The sequence below is a fragment of the Osmia lignaria genome, chromosome 7 (genome assembly GCF_051020975.1).
Source record: "Osmia lignaria lignaria isolate PbOS001 chromosome 7, iyOsmLign1, whole genome shotgun sequence".
Lineage (NCBI taxonomy): Eukaryota > Metazoa > Arthropoda > Insecta > Hymenoptera > Megachilidae > Osmia > Osmia lignaria.
This window is the reverse complement of record NC_135038.1, coordinates 4,416,815-4,440,573: the sequence shown is the minus strand read 5'-3', so window position 1 is coordinate 4,440,573 and position 23,759 is coordinate 4,416,815. Positions and strand designations below refer to the sequence as shown.

General features: G+C 42.7%; 1 protein-coding gene across 1 annotated transcript in view; it reads right to left on the bottom strand.

Annotated features, from left to right (window-relative positions):
• LOC117609641 (uncharacterized) overlaps window positions 1-21,372 on the bottom strand; it is a 41,288-nt gene extending 19,916 nt beyond the window's left edge. The window contains exon 1 of the mRNA XM_034336244.2: window positions 20,513-21,372. The gene's annotated coding sequence lies outside the window, so the exon portion shown is untranslated. The remainder of the gene's footprint in view (window positions 1-20,512) is intronic.
• Between the last annotated feature and the right edge of the window lie 2,387 nt (window positions 21,373-23,759).

Genomic DNA, 23,759 nt, shown 5'->3' with positions numbered 1-23,759 from the left:
AGCCCGATTAATTTAGATTTTGGCGAAAGTAGTCACGATTTCGAAACGATTACCGCTTCTAGGATACAGTTCTAGATAATTCGAATATTGTTTTGAATCCTGAAGAGTAGAAAAGCAAATTGTGTGAGAGAGGGAGAGAGAGTTGTGCTTTTTATCTACGGCGCGCGAATAATATATTTAGCCACGGAAATGAAGTAGCTTTATTGAAGTATATATTTTACGCCTGCCGCTCGGTTACGAGCTGGTGCGTGCGAGCGTGCAGCCTTGTAGCGCAAAGCACGTTTAATTTCCTGTGTACGATTAATCAAAATTCCCAGCAAAAACGACCGACCCTTTCCTCTTTCCACCGGGCGAGAGTTTAATTATCAGAGCCACTCATTTTCCTGGTCGTCGCACCTAGCAGCAACAAAATAAGAGGTCCCTAGTCTTCTTCTCTCTTCCTGCAATGCGGATATGACCGATTCGCAGCGGAAAGCTTCCCCGCCGCGCGGTGCACCCCTTTAACACTCTCCATTCTTTTTCTTCCTTTGCCATCTGCCTTTCTTCCTTTCTTCCTTTATTCCTCTTCTTCTTCGAGCCTCCCTTCGCGCATTATTCCGGCTCGTAATACCGAGACAAAAGGCAAAGACACGGTCCAAGCACGAATAGAGGGCGAGATGAAACTGGCTCTCTCGGGAACCAGGTACAGGACACCATAGAATAATAATATCGTCCGTGATATTCGTTGATTTTAAACGCGAGACGATCAGGAATGAGCTCGCTGTTTCTTTACTCGCTAATTGCAAGGATTCTTTGATATTCCGGTGCTGGTGCGATGTAGATATGCTCGAAAGGATTTCGAATGGGTAATTTTCGAAGCGATCGTACGTGACCGTAAAGCGAAATCGCCTAACTCCATCGACGCTCTTTTTGTCACGGTCCTCTATTAATTGTCTACAGATTCATCACCGCGGGGTGATGTTAAAATAATGGAAAGGAACATCGAACGAAGGGGTGAAAAAATGGACAGTTGACCGGAGCTTCGATTAAATCGGAACGATCGACGTTTAACGATGCATTGAAAGGTTTACTATACGAAAATCAAGGTGGAACTTAACGGGTTGTATTAAATCGTGATTTGACGTATGGTTTAAAGCCGATTTAATATTTAGTTTTCGATCACGTGTTAACGGGAATTCGTGGACCATGCACACGTAACCTGTCGCGCGTTTGTTAATTATTCCGAATTGTTGATCATCGAAAATGCGGGATGGTCGCGTTGTATCGGATAATCGAGCTCACTGATCGTGACAACGGATCGATACATCATAACAGGAATTTTCTATCAACGTCAATGCCCATAGTTGGAACTACTTCAATTTTGTTTCGTCGAATTTCTCCATGCGGAAAGGAGCAATTTCGCTTTTCTAGTCGCTCTAATATTTTCCAACAATTTTACCTCGCTCACGGGATCCTCGGGAGTAAAAGTATTCGTAGGAGAACGAGATTTACACGCAACAGGAAGTATTTGTTGCGCTACAAAATAAAAAAGGGGGGGGGGAAAAAAAAAATTTCCTTCGCGTTTCAATTTCCTCCGCAATTTTCTCGTGTTTCGTATCCGTATCGTCGAGTGAGGCATTTAAACGAGAACAAAGAATAAAATCTGCCCATGGAGGGTGCATCACTTTTCACAAAATCAAAAATTTCAGTTTACAGCTTCCTCTCTAATGTTTCGCGGCAATTTCCTCTCGTTTCACGTTGGCTCTTAAACGGTGCCGTTTAAACGCGAACAAAGGCGCGGCATCGATACAGAGCGTAGAGCTTTTATGTCTCTATTTTACGATGAAAAATTTCGGTTGATCTGCCTTGGTAGGAAGCAAAGTAAAACGTTTACAGCCAATCGAGTTTGTCTTCGTCAACGAAGACAAGCGTCTTCGTTTTCTTCGCTTCCCTGGTGGCTGTCGTAAAGGATTCCAGCTTCTTGGATGGCGGTCGCAAGTTGACTGCTTGCTAAGGGATCGCCATTAAGCTTGCGAAGCTTGGAAAATACCATTGTACGCGTAGCTGGGACGATATTTTACGCGGGAAACGAGTTTTTGCTGGTTTATCAAACAGTTTGGATGACGTGGGAAAAGATGGGGAACACGGGGCGAGGTTTTCTTTGACAGGGAACGGTGTGACCGCGTGAAAAACAAATTTAATCGCGCCGCGCCGTCCTGTCAAAGACCCTTTCATCGTTGCTTCTCTTCTTCCTCTGTTCCTCGACTCCGGCTGTCGGTTGTCGGTTATTCCATGGACACCCAAGAGAGATCGCGATTGAACCTGACCACCGAACGACGAGATTGCTAGCAATAAGCTGGTAAAAACAATTCGCGTCATTGTCAAAGAACTTGCCTCTCGGACATCGTTCCCATTCAATTCCCTATTCGGTCGTAACTTAGTTTGCGTGACAAAGAGAGCCAGCCAGCACGCGACACGTATTAAAATCTGCCAAATGGCTGCTGCGACTCGCCCACCGACACACAAAAGGAACAGCCGAGTGTGCGAGGTGAAAAAACGAATTCGCGGCTCGACAGAAATTGGCAACGGCTTTTGTTCCGAGTAAAAATGAACACTTAAATCAGATCGGATTTATGAGATTCGGACAGGTTCTTTGTATATGTGCTAACTCCTTTTTATCTCTACAAGTTTTCACAATTTTTTATCCTCTTGTGAGAAAACTATTGTTACGACCTATTCCAGATAAAAATTTATACGAAAAATTTCAACGACACTCGGAATGCGATAACCTTTTCAATGTCCATGAGCAGGAGTGAAATTTCCTCTGAACGTGTCAGGATTCGCGTAATAAATGAATTTATTTATCCAGCTTGAAATGGCTAAATCGACGTTCACGAATAAACAAGGTATATCGGTGAATACTTTCAATTCCCTGTTCAATTCATTAAACCCGAATGAGACAGGATGGTTTGCTATACGCACAGGCTGAAATAAATTCGAACGATGGAACAATGTCCCCCGTTTTCCAAAATATACAACCGAATTTCTCAGTAGAGTATATTCGATTGTGGGTGTACAGCGAACACTTTTATTACGGAGAAATGTAAAACAAATGGCTGTCTGGGCTAGAAATGGCAATAGAGGGGAAATTTTCAGACAGCAGGAAGCGTGATACAATTGAAAGCGGAAACTGTAAACTTTCTCCGATCCTTTGTATCAACCGTATAAAAAGCTTGGCCCGACTATCTTTTTTTTTTTCTCTCTACTCTGCCCGCGTATCGTCGATCTCTTCTTTTTTTATCCATAATCGTTTGAGACGAACGTTATCAATGGCAGTGTCGCTTCTGCTCCTACTTTTCTTTCTCTCTTTCATCGGGTTGCCACTCGGCAAAGGGACAAAAGATCGTGGCGATGGCCTCGCAAGCGAGTTCAGAAGCGAATTAAATACCACGAAATGTCCCTTTCGAGCTGGATGGTCCGAGGAAAACACACGGATGAAAGGAGCAGTACAGGGGAGAGAGTTGGAGAGGCTTTCTGGCTGGCGGTGCAGCTATTTTTTCTGCTAATGGCCGACAGAGAGGTTGACGAGTACTAGGCTAGCGTTCAGCTACCAAAGAGGAAAAAGATAGTCATACAGGAAAGAGACTAGTGTGTGTGTACATGTGTGGGGGATGAATGTGTCTGAGTGTAGGCTGAGCTTAAATAACGCCAGGGAAAGAGAGAGAGAAAAAAAAAAAATGAGGATAGCTGGTGGATAGTTCGACTTTCCTCGGTGCTGTTCAATGATACCGGTCGAGAGTTTGACGACCGGTAATTTTTAATCAGTAAAAGTCTGCTCGGCTGTGTATCAATCTCGATGAGCCTCTTGGAAAAACGAGCTTATGAACTCCCACTGACTATCGCGAACTCATTTCATTCCGAACTAACACGTCGCTTACGAATACGCGTTATAAATCATTGGATTCTCGGTGGTATACCTCGATGTCATTAAATTCCGCTACTAACTTTTCGAACAATGCAATATTTAGCAAAATCATCAACGCGTGTGAAACCGCTTAGCGATACGTATCTTTACAAAATATGAATTAGATTATAGTTACAAACGAGTAATTGCTGAAACACGATACAATTAGGTAACAAAACAGATTACAGGGTTTATTGTTGTCCAACATAGAAGCATAATATGTATATTTATGAATATGGGTAGCGCGTTCAATGCGGTAACTTTGCAATTTTCTCTTCACAAAATATCGACGGGGCAGTTTGAACAACACTTGAACTCTAAAAGGTTCTGTTTCTGCACTGAATTTTCCGCGCAAAATGTTGCGAAGCATCGTTGACATTTATGAGCTTTCAGTGAATTCGGATGGACGGCACGAATGTTCCTCCTGGCTCTGGTTATTATCGCGGCGAAACTCGTATAATTTAACGTAATTAATGGGTGGAATTATTTTCAAGAGATTTCTTATGAAAATTTTTTCGTTTGCGATGATAAAGTCACAAGTAGGTACAAGAAAGCGGTGTGTTGAAAGTTAGGAAGTTAAATTTCAATATCCTAGATATGTAGAAAATTAATATTCTTCCAAGTGTAGTCGAAACACGTTACATACTTTCTAAGGTATTTTCGAGCACTATTCCAGTAGAATATTTAACTAAAGCGTATTCGGCGAAAACAATTGAGTCGAAATAACCGCGAATTAAGCTGAGCTTATTTTCCTGCTGGTTGCGCTTAGACAATTTAGAAATTAACGCAATTTTCCACGTATTCGCGAGACTTCGTCGACTGGGACGACTAGGTGGCTGGAAACAGCATAGCAGTCTGGTTAAGCTTATGGTTCCGCGATTCGTGTGGCGCGGTGCAGAGAGAAAGAAAATTCTCGGTACGCTGGAAAAGTTCGAAGCAAGTAGTAGTCCGCGAATAGAGGGTAAACGCGGCCGATTTTGTGTCTCATTTTCATTGGAAATGAGCCTTGGTTTGGCCTCGCCAGAGACATTCAGAGACAGCCTCGCTTTTTCCCTCGATTTCCAGCGGATGCCACGGTTGAATAATTTCGAAAACTCGGCAGACAGGTCCGTTAAATTCCTGGCAACTCGAGAACGGACGAGCGTTGTTTCGACCGGCAAAAACTGCACGGGGGAATGCAGTCAATTTCCAGTCCCTTGCTTTCTTCCTTCTCTCGGGATTCTACGATGATTTTTTTTTCCTTTCCATCGAAAGCATCGCGATTCTTAGGCGAAGAAGTTGAAGGAACGATAATGGACGCTGCCTAAGCGTCGTCGATAAAAACCGATCGTTCTTGTCTGGCTAGGATATTATCGTTGAATATTAAAATCGAGACCTTCCGTTGGTCGGTGAACCGTGTAATTGCACGGTTAAAAATTCTACTCGACAAACTAACGGTCGACGCTTCAAAGTTTATCTACGAACCGGAAGCACACATTTGCATCCACGACGGAAATTTCGACGAGAACTCGTTGAATGCGTGTTGGTACCTTCGAGATAGCCGAGTGAAAGTAATGAATAATTTCTCGCTAGCTTATGAATAAACCTCGACTTTTGCGGGGACCGAATTAAAAGCCCGGCTACTTGGCCATCGTGGAGAAAGGAATAGGAATTAAATATTAAACGAAATTTTGCCTCGATGAAAATTACCAGCACCGTGGGACCAGCGTTAAACAAAATAGATCTCTAGTGGAGGAACGTTTAAGAAAGAAAATAGGGAAGAACCTGGAAGCGTAATATCCATTTAATGGGCTGAATATTTCGATGAAATTCTGCTTCCTACTTTGGCATGATTTTTCTGGGCGACTTTCGAATTACTCGACGGTGCCACGCATCTTCGATTCGCTGCCATTCGCGGTGCCAATATTGGCTTGCAATGGCTGCCAATACTATTTGCACGGCCTGTAGGCACCTCCCCTTTATGGCACATTTGTTCTTTTATAGAGACAAAGGCTGCTCGTATTTTTCATACGCTCCTTTTCTGCCTGTTCACGGTTCATCCGCGGGATTACGCTCGTCACCAGAACGAACCGAATCGAAATGCTCGACCAGGAGAACGAGAAACGTCTCTGCATTTTATGTTTCCGGATATTTTTGTTTCAACGCTCGATTTTTAACAAAGCTTCACCAGGCCGAATATTTAAATTACACTTTTCGTGACTCGTCATGAATTTAACCATTAATATTGGATCGTATTGGATTGTATGAAACGTTACATTTCCAGCGTAATTATCGAATGGTTACATATTACTTGGAAAATTATTTATTTTACGAGAATTAACATACGTCGAATTCTGCAAATTTTTCCAAATTGTTTGTCGAATAACAATTCGATACAAGGTACGGTTAGAAGTATACGTCTGAAATATTACTATCAATTCCGAAGGTTGACAGAAATCCGACGTTTCAATATTCAGCAATCCAATATTTTTATTTCAAAAGGATATTCCTTCCGCGAATCTGCTCCCTTGGCAAAGCCGCACAACTTTTCCCGAGGTTTAACGTTTCGTCTGGAACGTTTCTAGACGAATCGTTATATCATTCTGCGCTACACGTAATCCAAGTGCAACTGTGGGGCTTGCCAATTAACAATGGTCCATTAAAGGGGCTGTTTTCGTGAGGCAGGACAAATGATCCCGGCTCGTTGCCGATAATGGAGGAAACGAGTAACTGGCGAGTAATTCGAGAACACCTGGTTACGTTCGGTTCTCAATCGTCGCATTAATCCATGGAAATAATTTAAATACCGTTCTTGCCACCTCGGGGTTACCTGGTAATTTCGTTTTATCGTGCAAAGCGACCGCCGTCCTCATACCGATAAACTAATCGAACTCCTATGTTTATTAAATCACGCGATATTACCAAGATGATTCTACGTATCCTGAATTTGAAAAATTCCATTTTTATTCTTCGCAATAAACCATTGGAACGTGATATTTGATGGATACTCGAATTTCATCGAGATATTAACAAGCTCTATTAATAGCTCCTCCGTTAAACACACCGAGTAAACATAAATTTGTGAATATTTGTTAATCGATTCGCTTTCATGGACACAGTTGTTGAATTCACTGTTGAACACAGTGACCGATGCATTTTCGTAAAGACTAAAATTTCGAAAATAAGAACAAAGAAGGGTCTGAGATTAACTTTAAATAATCGCTGTCTCAGTGGCCGGAAGGTTAAAGAAACTCTTAAGCCCTTTTAAGGGAGCGAACAAGAGTCGCTCAAAAATTTTGAATAGAATCGCGGAGCTTCTCCAGCCTTCATCTGGCTAAGCAATCTACCAAAGAATGTAGGTGTTAAAAGGTTTGAAAATGTATAGCAAGAAAGGATTAACTGTAAGACGAGAGAAATAGCAGCAATAGCTTCGGCAGTAACGAGCAGACTGTAATCAGACGCTTCGTACAATTTATTTCTAAATGTCCACTTTTAACTTTTGCAATCTCTTGCTGTCAGTCACGGGATCAGAAATTTACTATAACTGAATAATTGAAGGAAAATTTTAAACTGCATTAAATATTAATTATGCAAGGTAATAGGTGGAAAGCTTGAAATTGAAAATTGAAACGATCGTATAATGAATAATTGCAATTATGACCTGTCGTAGCATACGCGGCCGTTTTCACTGTGGCAATCGATGCGTTAATCGAATTAAAAATTAATTTTTTCATTTAATATTTCAGTCCGGGTACATCAAATTATATTTGTAATCTAAAATTTAACCGAGAAGAAGAGTATTTACGCGTATGACGATAAAAAATAAAATATGTATATTTTTGAAACGTTTGACGAGGAAAGCAGAGTTAATCCAGGGACTTTTCCACCCTACTACTTTTGATATCGCTTTTTGAAACACTCGTAAAAGTACGCTCATCAAAGGGAATAAAAGTTTCGAGGAAAAGAAGTTGGCCGGTAAAATTGTCTCGGTCGGGTCGAATCGAACGGGGTAAATCACGATTCACAGTCGAATAAATCTTGGTCGGTGGATGGGACAGGAAGGGATTCGCGAGGGACGTCTACATTTCTACGACGTTCTTTTCGGTTCGTTCGGGCAGAAAAATCACCGTCGTTGTGGGCACAACACTAACGAGGAACAAAGTGTCTTGCCGCTCAAGTAAATCTCGTCCCGCGACGAATCCATCAAAGGGACTCCAGACTAAAGTAAATGCTTTTCCCTATTATTCTCGATCCTGTTTCTTCTCTACAATCACCCTAAAGTATCTTTCTCACTTTCGCATCCTCTTTTCGTCTCTTCTTACAGTTAGGATATAGTCTTTCGGGGTCAACAGTCGTAACGGATTTCTTCCTTCTTGTTTATTATACTCGTATCCTTCGACCAACTAGGAGTTTCCTTGTAATTCTGGATGCGAGTGGCTAAAGGATGAACAGGTAATGCGAACGAATGGAGAACGTAAGAGAATGAGCCGCGTTAATATCGTTTAAAGAGAGTTTGCCAGTTCTTTGCGCGGAGATAAACAACCTAACGTCCCCTTTTTTTTCTCTTCTTTACTCCTTTCATTACGTAATCTCACTTTGGCTCGGACCGAGAAAGGAATGGCTTGGATTTAATAATTTTTTTATCTTGAACGGCAGTGACTCGTTAGAAAGTTACAAAGGAAATTTTGATCTCGTAGCTAGGATATTATACGCGAAGGTACTCGTATATACAGGGTGGGCCCACTTTGAATATTTCCCTTATTTGTAATAATATGTAAATGGAGGAGCCATAGCGCGATTTATAAGATTTTAAATGAAATTGCATACCTATTTCGTTTTTTACGCGAGTCATTTCAAACTTTTATATGAAATATCTTACGAACCGTTAATTTCTAGATATTATGACCTAAAAGTTTTTTACGCGAAACGTTCGAAAGAATCGATCCACCCTGTACCACTCTGTACATCGACTGGCGAAATTAAAGCGAAGGTTAGAAAAAGTTTGGCCGAGCCACTTGAAAGTTGCACGCCTGCAAAGGAGGTTTCTTACCTTTCCTTTTTTTGCATAAATTAAGGAAGACCGCCGGAAGATAAAGGATGTTTCACGAGTTGCTGAATAAAAATTGAGATTTATCGGATGAACTGCGTCTGCTTCCGGTGATAGGCGCGCGGACACGCTCTCGGAATACGTAACACGAATCTTAAGAATTCGAGCTGAAGAAATATCGAGAACGCACGTCGGCCACGTTTCGACTTGATATTAAAATACTTCCTGGACCAAGTAACGAAGCTTCAAGCAAATCAACTTGCTGACTGAGAAAACTCGCTTTTCTTATTCAATTATTAAAATCTAGAATTTGTTAGTCGACGTATAATCAGATTGCATAAGAAAATTCCGCTATTAACTTCTGAAGAGTTTTGCTTTCATGCATTTTTAAGCAGCCTTTTGTCTAGCTCAATATTTAGATAGCTAATTGAATTTCGGACAATGTTTATTAAATTGCAACACGTTCAATCTTTTATCGGGTTCTCAATTTTCTCTGAAACGTTCTTTTTTTTTTTATAAACCCAGTCTTGTTCTTATCGTGCACGTCCCTTGCACAATTTTATATTATATCTACGTTCCCTAACATCATACGCAATATCGCGAACGTCCGGACACGTATCGGCCCATATTAAAATATGTCTTGCACGACCTCGTTCGAGTTTGGAAAGGACGCAAGAAAAGAATAAGAAGAAGAAGAAGAGAAAAAAAATATAGTAGTCCGGGTAAGTGGTAGTAGGCGAGAGTGTGGGGCAAAAGTTTCAACTAAAAGCCGAACAGGGTCATATCGCGTCGTGCAAAACTTGCTGGCAGGTCCATCCTACTGGCAGGACTTTCGAAGGGGCAAAAATATATGCGCGTGACGTGGTTGCATACCCTTGTATCAAATATGGATGCTCACCAGCTATCCAGCACGCGTGTCTTGCAAAGAAAAAGCGATGAAACGCGACCGAACGTAACAGAAGATTTGATATTTTTTTATCATCGAATAATTAAAAAGAGTTCTTGAAATATTCTATCTCGTGCATAAAGGGTGGCAATCTTCCACTACCTCTTTTTCTCTTTTCTACCGATTCTCGTAATTTTCCCGACCGCAGGAAGATTTGAACGTTGCTATTAGATTTTATCGCGTTTGTTACTGGGTCGCTTTTCTTCCTAAACGATTCCCTGGGCTCTCTCTTCGATGCAGCTTAAACGGAAAGGTTACGATAAGACTGCTTACGTTTTCCTTTGGTTCTGATACTAAAAGAGATTTGTTAAGAAAAAAGAGAGAATCATTTGGAAAGTTTCTGGGACACGTTCCAAACTCGAACATCGATTCACCGATAATTAGGCTGATGGATTTCGTGAATTCATTGTTTCTCGTTCTTTCACGTTCTCCGAGCTTTCTGTCGTGTTCGAAGGATGAATAATGTTTAAAAGGTTCTTATGTTTTGATGTATGCGTATACGAGGATGAATTTACACGGATACGAGTTTTATCAATACAAACAATGGAAGACGAGCAACAAAAGTTTTCGAATCGAGACGAAGGGGTGAATTTCAACGTACAACCGGTAAGTTTTAATGAAAACGTAAACGATATTTCGTTTCGAGCGATAAATTGCCGTCGAAGCGAAGTAACAAACAAACGAGTTGCACAAGTTCTGGAAACCTCTCGTATGCATAATTTGCTACGTCCCCTCCTATTCAGTTAGTTTGCTGTTCCTAATTGTTGTTCGTTTACTATTGTTTCAATTGTGTTCGAGTTAAGTGTTCCCTGTAACATTCTTCACCGCTAAAAAATTCTACGTCTCACTGTTTCGAGTAGATCTTTAACATTATGTATTCGAAAAATTTCGTTCGAGGAAATCGAGTATAATTTTCCCGTTCGTAGACACGTTTTCGAATTCGCTTAAAATTCATAGGAAAATTGAGTTGCACGTCCCCGAATATGCATCGAACATGAATCCAATACCACTTCGTTTCTAAAAAGTCTTCTTCTACGGATGACGACTATCGAAACAGATGATATCCGATTTAAAGTAGCTTACTCATTTCAACGTGTCGTTTACGTAGCCGTGTTTGTCAAACCTCAGATCTAACATCGATACGCCGTAAGTGGCATTTTTCGATGCTTTTATGTCATAAAATCGCGTCAGACCTTTTACATTTTGAAATGTTATCGTAGCAAATGGATGGTACGGGTTCATATATATCTATACGCATAAAATTTTATGGAAACGTTTCACGTACTACTTCTAACAAGAAATAGAAAAGACGTATATGGGTTGGAAGACGAATGCATAGCGATTTACTTGCAGCTCCGCCGACAAAACATCAAGGTAGCGGCGAAATAAAGAGGAAAACGTTCGTAATATAAATAAAAGGAGGGTGGTATGGAAGCGAAGAAACGCGAGTTACTTATTGGCAATAACGGGAACGGACGTATTTCCAAAGCAACCAAAGGGGGTTGTGGAAGAATGAGGAGAGGCTTCGAGCAAGTCACGAACACGCGTTACAATACCGTGATTTCCGGGGACGAAACCTACTTGCAGTTTAACACGATTGCGCAAAATCAATTACCACGAGCTCCCATAATATACGAGCAAAGTTCCCGGGCCAAAAGTGCTCCCCCACCAGGCGCGACGCGGTGCAGTGTCTACGTTTAACTTGTCTCGTACCCGGCACCCCTGCTGCCTATTCCGCACCCCGTTCACCCTCTTAACTCGCGAAATTATACCGATTCCCCTCGAATTCGGCTCGCGTTCAGCCCGCCGCGAAACACCCTTGGAAATGGCTGTCCCATAAACGTGCACGAATAATCTGTAACTCCGACAGCCGTGTGTCGTCTCTCCTTTCAACCCCTTCGCCTCTCTGTTCGGTGCCTCTGTTATCGTGAAACACCACAGTCATCGTTTCGTGCACACGAAAACGGGCTCTTTATTCAACTAACGATTGCTCGCGAACCCATCGAACAAATTCGATTCTATTGGCTCATCCCGAAAATAATCTCGCTTTTGTTTATTTAGTGTCGCGTCTATTGTTGCGGTCATTAGCGATTGTCAATTATCTTTTAGTATAACAAAGGTCGTGATCGAAACGTGGAAAATACGGTGACCTAAATTTTCCTTTTTTTTTCCCTCGAGAAATATGTACGCAGAGTGATGGTAATAAAAAAGTGCTGATTCAACGTCTGGCAGTGGCTATCTCGTGGACGATCAGTTCGGGGTAGGTCAGTGAGGGACACGAGGTGAAGGATCCAATTGTGAAGGAGGAAATGAAATATCAAAAATGATGCTCCGTTTGAAACGGAGTGTGTCTCAAAAGTGGGCCATCGAATCGTATCGTCGTGAAACGAAAACTATTTCAAAGGTGAAGATATTTCTACTTTCAGGCAACTGGTAAATTATAGCTCCTCTAGCGATGCGGATACTCAAGTTCAGACACGCGATACTAAAAAGGAAAAATGTTATTTCATTTTTTCGTTCGATCTTTTTGAATACCTTGCCTCGCTTAATTAAAGTTACGTGTTCGACGAACCTCATGGGCTACCGGTGTCCCGCGTGGCACGGTATATGGTAATATGTTAACAGAGAAGCTACGAATCTAATTTAATCAGCTGGTACTAATTCGAAACGGTGAATTTCAGTTGTAGATTAAAAATGAATAATTATTTCCATCGCGTTAGCTAACACGTTAACCGATAGGAGTTGGGTAAAAAGCTGTAGCTGGTATATGAGAAACTCTGGAGAACCGTTTGGTTGAAGCTCGCTAGCCACAAAAGTGACCAGAGATTCTTGCATGATACTGTACGGTAGGTAAAACGATAGGTAGTCCGTCCCAAACGAGGTGTATAACCAAACCGACACCCTCCATTCCGACACGAAGTAGTTTAACGAGAACCAACCCCCCGTTTAATTAATCCGAGAAATTGGATTAACGGCACCGCCGGCTCGGCCACTTTGGTCGATGCCGGCTGGAACTACCGGAACGAACGTCGGTTATCGGAAAAATAATAAAAATCTTCCCTTCTAGAACGACGAGACTCTGCCTCGTGACGTGAACACCTCTCGTTCTGTGTGTACAGCGTACGTGTAACTTTGTATACGTGCTTCTACGTGCGTTCAACCATCGTTCTACTGTGTTTCGTCATAAAGATTTTTCTTTGCTGCATTCAGAGCTCGAACGGATGAGAAGGCAGGATGGAGATCGATCCCCTTGGAAAAATAATCTCCCGCGAAGAATGGATGTTCGCTGTTCTTCTGGCCGATTTTCTTTCACCACCGTACGGGTGATCGGTGATTTTCGAACCGAGTATTCTCAGAATGAAACTTGCTTTATCGGGAACGCTGATCGACTGATTTTCTTCTTTTCTCCTTTAAATCGAAGGGAAAGTTTATAGTCGTAACCGTCTACTTCGAGTCTAATTACTAGAATTAGTAGTCGCCGATAGGGTTGAGTAGTAAAATAACTGGAAGCCCGAGGGATCCTTATATAATTTCTTGCATTCGAACTACTTCAAAGTACCGCGTGTAGTAGGTAGGTAAATTAATAGCAAAGAAACTTCAATCAAATATTTCGAATCGATTGCATATCAACTACACTGCGTTACGTAGAAGGCAAATTTTTCAAACCCTTTGAAGCGACGATAAAAAACGAGGTCGTTCGATTTCGAGAACCGATTGGCAAGAGGTTCTAACAGGGTCGAATTAAATCAAACGTATGGTAAGAAGCGAGTGCCGGGTCGACGAGGGTTGAATTCTCTCGTTGGTGGCCGATAATTCGACCAGCTAGAGTATCAGTTCCAACAGAAAAATCAAGGGTAGTCCGATAATTCGAAAGTAGAGAGAGAGAGAGAGAGAGAGAATGACTGAAACGTCGTGATTTCTCGGTATATTTGTTCGATGCATTTCTCTTTTCTCGTGGCCTGGTATTTGGAACAGTTTGCTTGGCGGAAGGTAAAGTCTATTTAGACACGGGCTCTCGATTGCACTTTGCTCTTCGAGAGGGATTAAAGTGGATGCAGAGGGACGGAACACGCGAAACACTGGCTCAAAGGGGCCGATTACAGAAACGGTCTTTTCCGAAGCAAACAACCCTGACTGTGTTTCTTTTACTTGCTTGCCGATCGAGTGTGTTTGTTCATTCCGTGATTCGCAAATCAATTAAATACGGGTATGCGATGGAATTCCAGGTTGAAAATAGTATCCGATATAACCGGACTCGTATATTTTTTACAGCAATAAATTTGTAATCAACGATATAATTCAAATAACGGCAACAGCGGTATTTTTATTATTGACGATATCCTTGCTATCACGACTCTGAAATTCGCAAGAGAAAAGTAACGCTGGAAATGAAAAATTATAACATAAATAAAAAAATCGTGAAACGGATGTTTAAAATATTCAACGAGTGGCTGCTGGATGAATGGAATCAAGCAAAGTGATTTCAATAAATAGCAGAGTAACTGGAATAAAAGATTCACAATTGGTATAGGAAATATACTCTATTCACGATCAACAAAGGATCCAGGAAAAAAAATGTAGCACTATTTCTAGTTTTTAATTGTTCAAAAAAAACACGAACGTGTATAAAAGCGACTATGCGTTATGATTAACTGCGAAAACAATAATTCTGAATGCATCGAGTGAAACAAGTAACATGTATACCCATGGGAAATGATTGAAAGCTTGGATTACGCAGTTCATTGACATGTTTTCATTTACGCGCTAGATCGTTTGTATCCTGGTATCGCAATACGAGGATAAAAGCTATTTGCAAAAACGCGAAATGAAAAATCATAGGTATTATTGAAAATGTATCGCGAAGAAAGAAGAAAAAGAGCATTTTCCTGTATCGATACGGAAAGGTGAAAATGCTGACGTGGAAAAGCGTCAGGAAGTTTAACGATAGAGAAAGGCTCGCGATCGAAAACAGATATACGTTTATCATTGTTCAAAAGAGCGAGTTTTCCAAACGGTCCATACATTTTTCATTTCAACGACCCTAGCGATGCGCGTTTTGAAATTTACATCCGCAAATCTCTGCCGGTTTCAATCGGGAAGCCATGCTTTTGGCTTATCGTACTTTTTATTCTCGTCGTTAAAAAAAAAGAGAAAAAAAGAAAAAAAAATGAGAGGGAGAATAAAAAAGAAGGTCAAAGCAGTTTGTAAAGCTTGGTGTATTTTTACAATCCCTCCTCATTCGGACAGACAATTACATTTACTTTCTATTTAACCGCACATTTTCTGTGTACTTTACCCTATCGCAAAAGAACGTAGAATTAGTCGCGTAACCTTTCCTGAATACACTCGCCAGTGATATTTTTCCAGCAGAAATATGATTGCGTTTATCTCCGAAGCAGATTCCCTGCCAGCTATGAAATTGAATTTAAAGCAACCGGAAGAATAGGTGTCAAACGAGGAACGAACCTAGAAAGGATCGATCTCGACCTATAAAAATATGTTTATTTTTCATTTCTTTTCTAACAGAGACGATTAGTTCGAGCAGGTACGAAAGAAACATTAAATGGCCAGCGATCGAAAGCTGTTCTCCGAGAGGAGCTTCGTTCAAAGTTCGAAAAGAGAATGATACCGAATTTAAAATAAGGAACTGGCTAGCACCGGTGCGAGTTAAAATAGCGAAAGTTCGAAAGCGATAATTTAAATGGGAGAACGAAGGCGAAGGAAAAGAAGTAAGGGAGGGAGAGAAAAATAGCGATAGGATCCGAGTGGAAAGTAATTCTTCGACTCGTTTCATTTCGTCGCGAGGAGGAAGAAGAAGAATAGGAAGTAGGAAGAGGAATGCACGCGTTCTCGCTTCATTTTTTCCCCTCGTTCTTAACGTCTACGACTTGTGACGAGTTCTTTCGGTTCGAGTCATTAAAAAAAAAGAGGAAAAGAAAAAGAAGGGATGGAAATGGAGGGAAGAAACGTAGGGATGAAAGATAGGTCAATTGCAGGCTCGACAAACGGCAAGGAAATGATGCGACGTTGGCGAAACGAGCACGAACGACGACAAGTGCATTCGTGTCTTGGATTCCTTTTAATTACTGCCACGACAGATATTTGTATCTCCCTGTATACGTCGTCACTCTTTGTTTCTGCAACAGCAAACGCTTCGAAGGAACGTTCGAACAATGAGAAATCGCAGCGTGGATAAACTGGAGAAAAATTGCGAACACCGGTGTTCCATTTTTGAATTTCGTTCCCACGACAAGTTGACGTGACGGTTCTGTTCGGTCGTTCGATCGCGAGACTTACGATTTCTCGTTTCTTTCGCGTTGAATCTCATTTAAAACTCGATGGAAACGTATATCGAGCTGACTTCTCTCCCTCTTTTTTCTCCCTTTTACCCCTTTTTCCATCCCCGTCGCCGCCGCCGCCGCAGCGGACGTTAGACTCGACGAAACTAATTACCGGCACGTCTCACACGAAGACTGTAAAGTCAATTTCAGCTTACAAGTAACGTTTACTCTTATCGACGAACCGCGGGCAAGACATTTTTTTTTTTTCTCTCCCCCGAGGAATTTTAAAGCCGACGAAACGTACGAGATATAAATCGACTTTGACTTACCGGCTTGGCCTCAACTCAAAATCGACACACTGAAGAGAATTTGATCGAGATGCTTTTCTCGTTAAACACCCGATGCCAAGTCGTTTCTGAACAAATATGATCAATTATTATGTCTTTCATTTATTGCTACTTTATGTAGCATAATGCAGTAGTCGTTGTTTATAAAAATCGCAATGGTAAACCGAGAAGGTTTCGTTCTACTGCCGCAAGTAGTACAAGTCCGCGCGTGGTCAGACGCGATACTCCTTTAACGCGCTGCTGGCCACAGTGAAAACAACCATCTGTGCTCGGACACGCGTTAATAAGAGTTACTACAAACGCGATAAACTCTTGTAGGAAACAGCTGGTAGATGAAATAAAATTGAGAAAGTGTCAGAATTAGAAGGAAAATATTCCAAGACGCTAGTTTCACGCAAATGGAAAGGAAACTGGTAGAGTAAGCGATTTATGATTATCACCGTATAAAATATGCCTTCGGACCGGTGGATACGTTTCTGCTTGGTAGGCCTCTGAAGAGAAACGTGGAAAGGTTAGCCGGGAAAGGTTCTTTCCGCTGAAAACGGGGAAACTTTTGCGGAAGGACTTGTCCGTGTAGGAACGTAGATTTATTTCACATATGGGAATGGCGTAGAAGTCGCGAAAGTATCAGGAAATTTTCAAGCTTCCCTCAGCTTCTTCTCTTTACCGTAGAAAAGCAGAAACAACCTCTACCGTTTCCTATAATGAAACTCCAGCCGGATAAGTTCGCAAATTCGCAAATACTTGCTACGATTCTACTTGGAAGAAGTTTCGAAATTTCGCGGTGCATCGTGCACGCGTTTCAGGGTACAAAAGTTTCCAAGCAGAACCGCGAAACTGAGTTATGAGTCAGGGCTTCGTTTCAGCACTCGTTTCCACCACTGTCTCGAAGAGTAATGTTACTTTTTACGCGTTGATAAGCTTCTTATGAATGTTTCACTACCTCTCTCGACGATCATCGTTGTTTTTTTTTCTTATCGAGATCTCAGTAACCCATTTATTATTCTGCTGTTACGGTACTTGCCGAGGAATTAAAGAACGTCTGGCTTGTAATTTGAAGAGCATCTTCAAAGTCTTTTCTCGTGATTCGAATCTGAACGAGAAGTGGCCGCTAATACCATGGCCTTCTGTTTGATCGCGCTTCGGGTTCCTTGTTTTAACACCGCAGCCACGAGGCTACACACACGATCCTCTTGGCTCTGACCACGAACAAATATGTGCTGGTTCGCATAGGGGTAGGTTGCGCAGGCGTTAGCGGAAACAAAAGCTGTACGTGTACGCGGCGATTTACGAGCCTTGAAAATCGTAGGGCGGCTTTCGCGAAAGTAGGCTGCGGCTTAAACGGGACTGAGAGAAGCGATGCAACCGCTGGAATCGTGTGTGGCTTCGCGAAAAGTAGGATGCGAAGGTCTAACGGTGAGCGACGGGGCCTGTGGAAACGCAGATGGTTCCTAGATGCTTTAGGGAACTGAAGCGGAGGGGCTGAGGTGGCTGAAGGGGGAGAGTAGGTAATCCAGCCCGCGAACGGACCGGCGGGGGAGTTTTCTAATTTGAATGTTTGATGTCGGATCGCCTTTTGTTTCCAGCCTGGGCCACGCCGGCTGCGAGAAGAAATAAGAGCAGTTACACCCCAACCTCATCCCCCTTTCTAGCCTGCCTGCCACCCTGCCTCCCTCCAAAACCCTCGGCTTTCCTTTCTACCTTATCCATTGTTTCCCACCTGATACTCTCTGCTACCATTTGTGACCTCCTCCCACCTTTTTCCTAGCGATGGAATCAAGCCTGTCGCGAACCTCCAAACTTAATAATTAATTTTTTTTCATTCGTTGCAAAGATCCAAGTTTATTACACGCGATCTACGTACGAAGTATCTTCATTTTCAAATGAAATCCTGGCCTTCTTAAAACACTCGATTTTCACTCGGTAAGTCGAGTCAGAAAGAATGACGTCGACCAGCAGCGAACAATGAAGAAAAATTACGATCCTCCGACAAGGTGGTCTACAATGTTCCACCCTTCTCTCTCTCTCTCTCGTTCGTAATCCAAATCTGCGAATTACCTGCTTGCCTGCCGACCTTGTATCACCGTACTCCTACCTAAATGGATTCTCGATGCACCATATGGTTTTTATCATGGCACCAGGGGGTACGATAAGGCCAATTAACTCGGTGTAAATGCTAATACGAGACAACGGTTCGGTAACTGGATATTGTAACCGCAGCTCGTTACGAGCGCCTCTAAAAACGTCGTAAAGGCAAGTTTGCGACCTCTATCTTTTCCCACGTTCTCCACTTAGCCGAGTTCCTTGCTAGAATCTCGCCAACACGTACGTACTCGCGTAAAATCCGCGTCCTAGGTAGCGCGAGTAACTTGGCCTCCTCCTCCTCCTCCTTCGTTCGCCATTTAAATGCTAATGCAAAACCGAGATGGCTTTGGTAGACGAAAGCTCTCGCTATGATCGAAAGATTTGTCTCGGGAGAGAAGCAGAGGAAAAGTTGCTCGTTTCGCGAGAAATAAGTCCGAACGATCAACGACCAGCTTCTCCAATATCTCTAGCTGTCTCGAGATCGAAAGAAATACAGGAATCGGTGAGTTTTTCCTCCCTCGACTCGCGATTCGTCTTACTGAAACCTGCACTTTAGAACGATGATAAAAAGCCGAGCTGGCTATACCTCCTTTCCGTCCTACCATCTCGAACCTACTTCTGTCGCTTCGCTAACTTTTTCCTGTCTTTTGCTCGCGACGCGACGCGACACGACGCGACGCCACATTTACCTCCGTTTCGTATCGAATCTTTTCCATGGATTTCTATGTCTACGTTTACGAAGTATCTCACCGTTCAACTGGCTCGTATAAATGGTAATGTTGTCGAGGGTGGAAGGTGGAAAATTTTTGTTCATAAAACGAGTCTGAAGCTGGAAAATGTCTAGCCCGACAGGTTCTTAGGTTTTTGATCAAATCTCAGGATTACTCCGATATATCCTTGTCTAAGCTGTATACGTTTTTCTACCTTTTTTTTTTTTTTTTGTCGAGCAGCTTTTCTATTCCTATTTTCCCGGAAGTTTGCCGTTCGTACCGATAAGACCGGTGGATTCCGTTATCTCGAAGCTCCCATCGAGATTGTCTCACCCTTGGATTTCCTTCGAGCCGGAAGGATAGAGATTTTTCCGATAGACTCCCTCGAATGTTTTCCCTCGAAAAAATATGTGAAACGAACCGAGTGATTGTTCGGCCGAAATACGACCGCCATTGATTCGGTGGTTTCCGAGTTATTTAGAGGTTACGATAAGAGGGAGCAGAAGGAAGGTCAACTGTTGTGGAGTTGCGGTACGTTTAAACGCGGCCAAGTTAGTCGAGAAGGCAAAGAGATTTTTCCGGAAAGTTTCAGCAAGAAATCCTTGTTAAGCACGAACCAGCTCGCTCGAGGATGCACGTTATTGGTCGGTCCAGTGCCAACCGCACGTTGGATTTCGCGCCAAACGCGGTAGCCAAGGGAATGTACATGCTCGAACGATTTCTTATCGTGCATTCATATGAGTGAGAGACGTAAAGTGGGTAGGGCTAGGAGAGGGGGGGTCGAAGGGTTAAGGGAAGGGGGATGCAGAAAATTGCGAAGAAGCGACACGACGATGAGAGCAAGGGTAGTCGGAAAATTCATCGAATTTCCCAAGGGGATTCGTTGAACCAGTTTAGTAAATGGGTCTCATCTCAATTTTCAGTTCGAAGGATTTCTTTCGCTTACCAAACTGTTTCCGCAAATGAAATCGACTCGGTAAGAATCTACGAGGAAGGATCTACTTTTATCTCAGTCTTTCGATTAACTTTTACGCAGGGTTAAAATTAGTTCTACTAAAAAAGCATTCGATTTCAAAGAAGCTCGATTCTCGAACGACGAAAATCAGAGATAATTTCGCGATAAAATCTTTCCTCGGCAAAATGTAGGTATAAGATCGGTTGGCACGCTACTCACTTGGAATATCCCAAACGCTGTGCCGAGGTGTTCATTTGTCCGCGCGACCGTCGTCACGATCATTACTCTCTCCAGGCTCCCTCTTTCTCTCTTCTTCTACCGTTTCCTCACCCCGAACTCACTCTATTTTGCACCGTCTCCGCTCTTTCAGTCGGTCTGTCTCACGGTTTTCTACTCTTTCGTGCACAAAACACCGTGTATACCAAGTTTGCTGGCAAACAGGAAAGAATCGCGCGGGACAAACGTATCACGGTAACGGTCTATGCTGTGTCGTACATCTTCCGTGTACACGGCACACACGTAGACGCGCAGTCGGTGCACCACGAATCAGAGACACCAGCATAAACATCCGCGTGCAAATGGTACAGAGCAGAGACAATGCTCAGACAGCTTGGTAAAAGCTCAGCAGTTCGACCAGCTCGAGCAACGAGTACCCATCGTTCCCATGAATATCAACGTCGATCGATCCTCCCCAGTGACGATCAATTTCATCCTTGTCATCTCGAACAGCTCGTCTCGTCGATCAATCACGATCTTTTCGCATCGAGTACCGCCGCGCCGCGTCGTGCTTCCATTCGATTAGATCAGCTCATTTACCGATCAACTGCTATTACCTCGTCGCAGGTGATACCAAGTTTAAATATCAAGTTGCTCGATAACCTCGTTTATTCTTCTACGCTTCATTATCTGTTCCTCTCGATGAAATTCTACCAATTAAAGGATGCAAAGTTCAGTGGTATCAGCCGAGGGAAACGTGTGTCCCAAAAAGCAGGTTGAACAGCTCGTCGTTGAAAGCAGACGAACCGTAGGCCAGCACGCAACCGCGACTACGTGTCCTCGACCGGAGGCGCCTGCGGTCCAGGCTGCCACGCAGTGTACTGAGCCGGCACGGCTGCCCGGGCGAACCGTGGGCGAACGAAGCTCCCCGAAAATCTGCGAAGATCCTCGATTCGATACCACTCTCTTCGGGGTCGCGCACCAGTCACGAAGAGAGACGCTTCAGCGTCGAAACGACCGACATCCTTCTACCCCTTCAACAATTTTTGACACCCTCCTTCGAATGAAAGAAAATATCCTATCTATACTATTTTCTATTCTATCGATAGGAAGTTTCACTTTAACGGAACTTTGCTTCTCTGATACAGCAAACAACCTCTGACAGACATTGATTACCGTACACCTTTTCATTTGGTTAGGTTCGTTGAAAATGATTGGACCTTATGCTAAGGATTTCGTATTGCCGATGCTTTAGCCTGATGTTGTTTGATGTTCCGGCTGTCTGGAATAATTGTCTTCGTTCATCATCCGATATATTCGTAAATACCAGCTCGTCTAGCGGATTCTGTGCTATCGCGGATGATCAAACACGAGTCAGCGCTGGATTCTTGATCCCCTTTGCACAGTTTGCAAAGCCCATGCATCTTGGTGATTTAGTCCGCGTGTATCACCGGCTTTGCGCTAAGGATCTTTACTCGTTGACCGTCGAAATTTTTACGGCGATACCGCAGTCTCTAAAGTGCTACATTTGATTTTTTCAAAATTACGCAAGATCGTCCGGTGTACGTATAGACACGAGTATCGGTAAAATTCGTTCGTCTTTCCGCTAAATTGTTGTTCCAACGGTATCGATGAATTATTAGACGCGAGGAAATATCTCGTTGTCAAAACTCGGATATTTACGACACAAGAATATTGCTAACAGCAGAGGTGCCGTAATGCAAACGTTTGAAAATGCTAAAAGGATCGTTTTTTCCTCCACCACCTGCGTCATCGCGCGTGCTGAATTTATATTGCTTCCTCGACTCGGCTCAAGTATAAGATAACAGATTTATGTTGGATTTGCCAAGAATTAATAGCATCGATAACTTTTGATACGTGTACTCGCGTTTCTTCGTTCCGCCTCCGTTTACGACTTTCTACCTACTTGCGTATACGTATGTGTAAGTAGAACAGTAAAACAACGTTTCGTGTGATCATTTGCCAGTAAGTTGGCTGGTGAAAACCGTTTTCACGATACGAGACGAGGGTTGCACGACAATAAGAGACGTTCTCACGACATCGCTGCGACAACTCGGCGCATGATAATGTTTTCGTACGTTATGGTACGCGATTGAATCGCACGACGACGAGCTAACGTAGCATCCTCCATCCTATAACGCAAATCCGTAATGTACACAGATCTTGGGTAACGCAAGTTTACCGTACCTACTCGTGACTTTCTCTCTTTCCCTCTTTTTCTCATTTTACCCGCGGTATGTCGCCGTACGATGAGAAGGATCGGTTGCTTTTATGGGGTTGCCTCGTACGGTTAGGGTCAGTAAATGGGACATGGGTATTGATCTTTTTCCTGGTTCTTCGACGTTGACTCGATCCAGCCATTCTCGTCCGGGGGCAGCAGCCTTTTCGATGGAATTCCAATCGATCGGTGTCGATACGGGGGCAAATGTCGCTCGCCGAAATACAATCTAGAAATATGGATCAACGATGTTCGATGGTAGAACCAGGCGCCTCGAGAGCCAGCCAGATCGATCAGAAAATCGAACGAAACTATGGGATCAACGACCTCCAGCATCCTTGTGGTCGTTCGACGGAATCCTTGGTGTGTTTGTACATTGACTAAGACAGGTCAAATATACACGACACTGTTCGTATGACAATCACAGCATGTAAACGCACGGTGACGAGTGATCAGAGGACGTGTATCCTAGATTCGTTTGTTTAGCACCAATTAACACCTTGCTTTATAATATCGACTCGTGCTACTACTGCAATTTACGCTTCACTCGAAACAGGTATTTACCTCTTATTATTCGACCACATTTTTTAATCATTTGACAAATTAAAATATTCAGGAAGTTCAACTTACACATAGAGGGATCAGCTACTTTATACCCGTTTAAACGATTGGACAAGTGGATGGTAAAGTACTAAAGCTAGCAGAAATGGGATAGTATACTCAACCATTTACTCTACTAATGTAAACCTGATTTTAGAGGTAGAACATTTGTCGAGTAATTCAGAGATGGAAGAAGTTGTAATCGATCGATCTCATACATTACTCATGAAATTTTACGAAATTTAATAGGGAAATTTTCGAACTTACCAGTCGAAGATTTCTTCCAATTGCTTTTATGTTTGATCGAATCTTGCAACTCGACGCTTATTCGTGTCACGTGGCGAACATTTCGGAAGGGAAGCCAACACTGGCCAAGTACAATCTCTTTGTTGATCGATAGAAAGACGATAA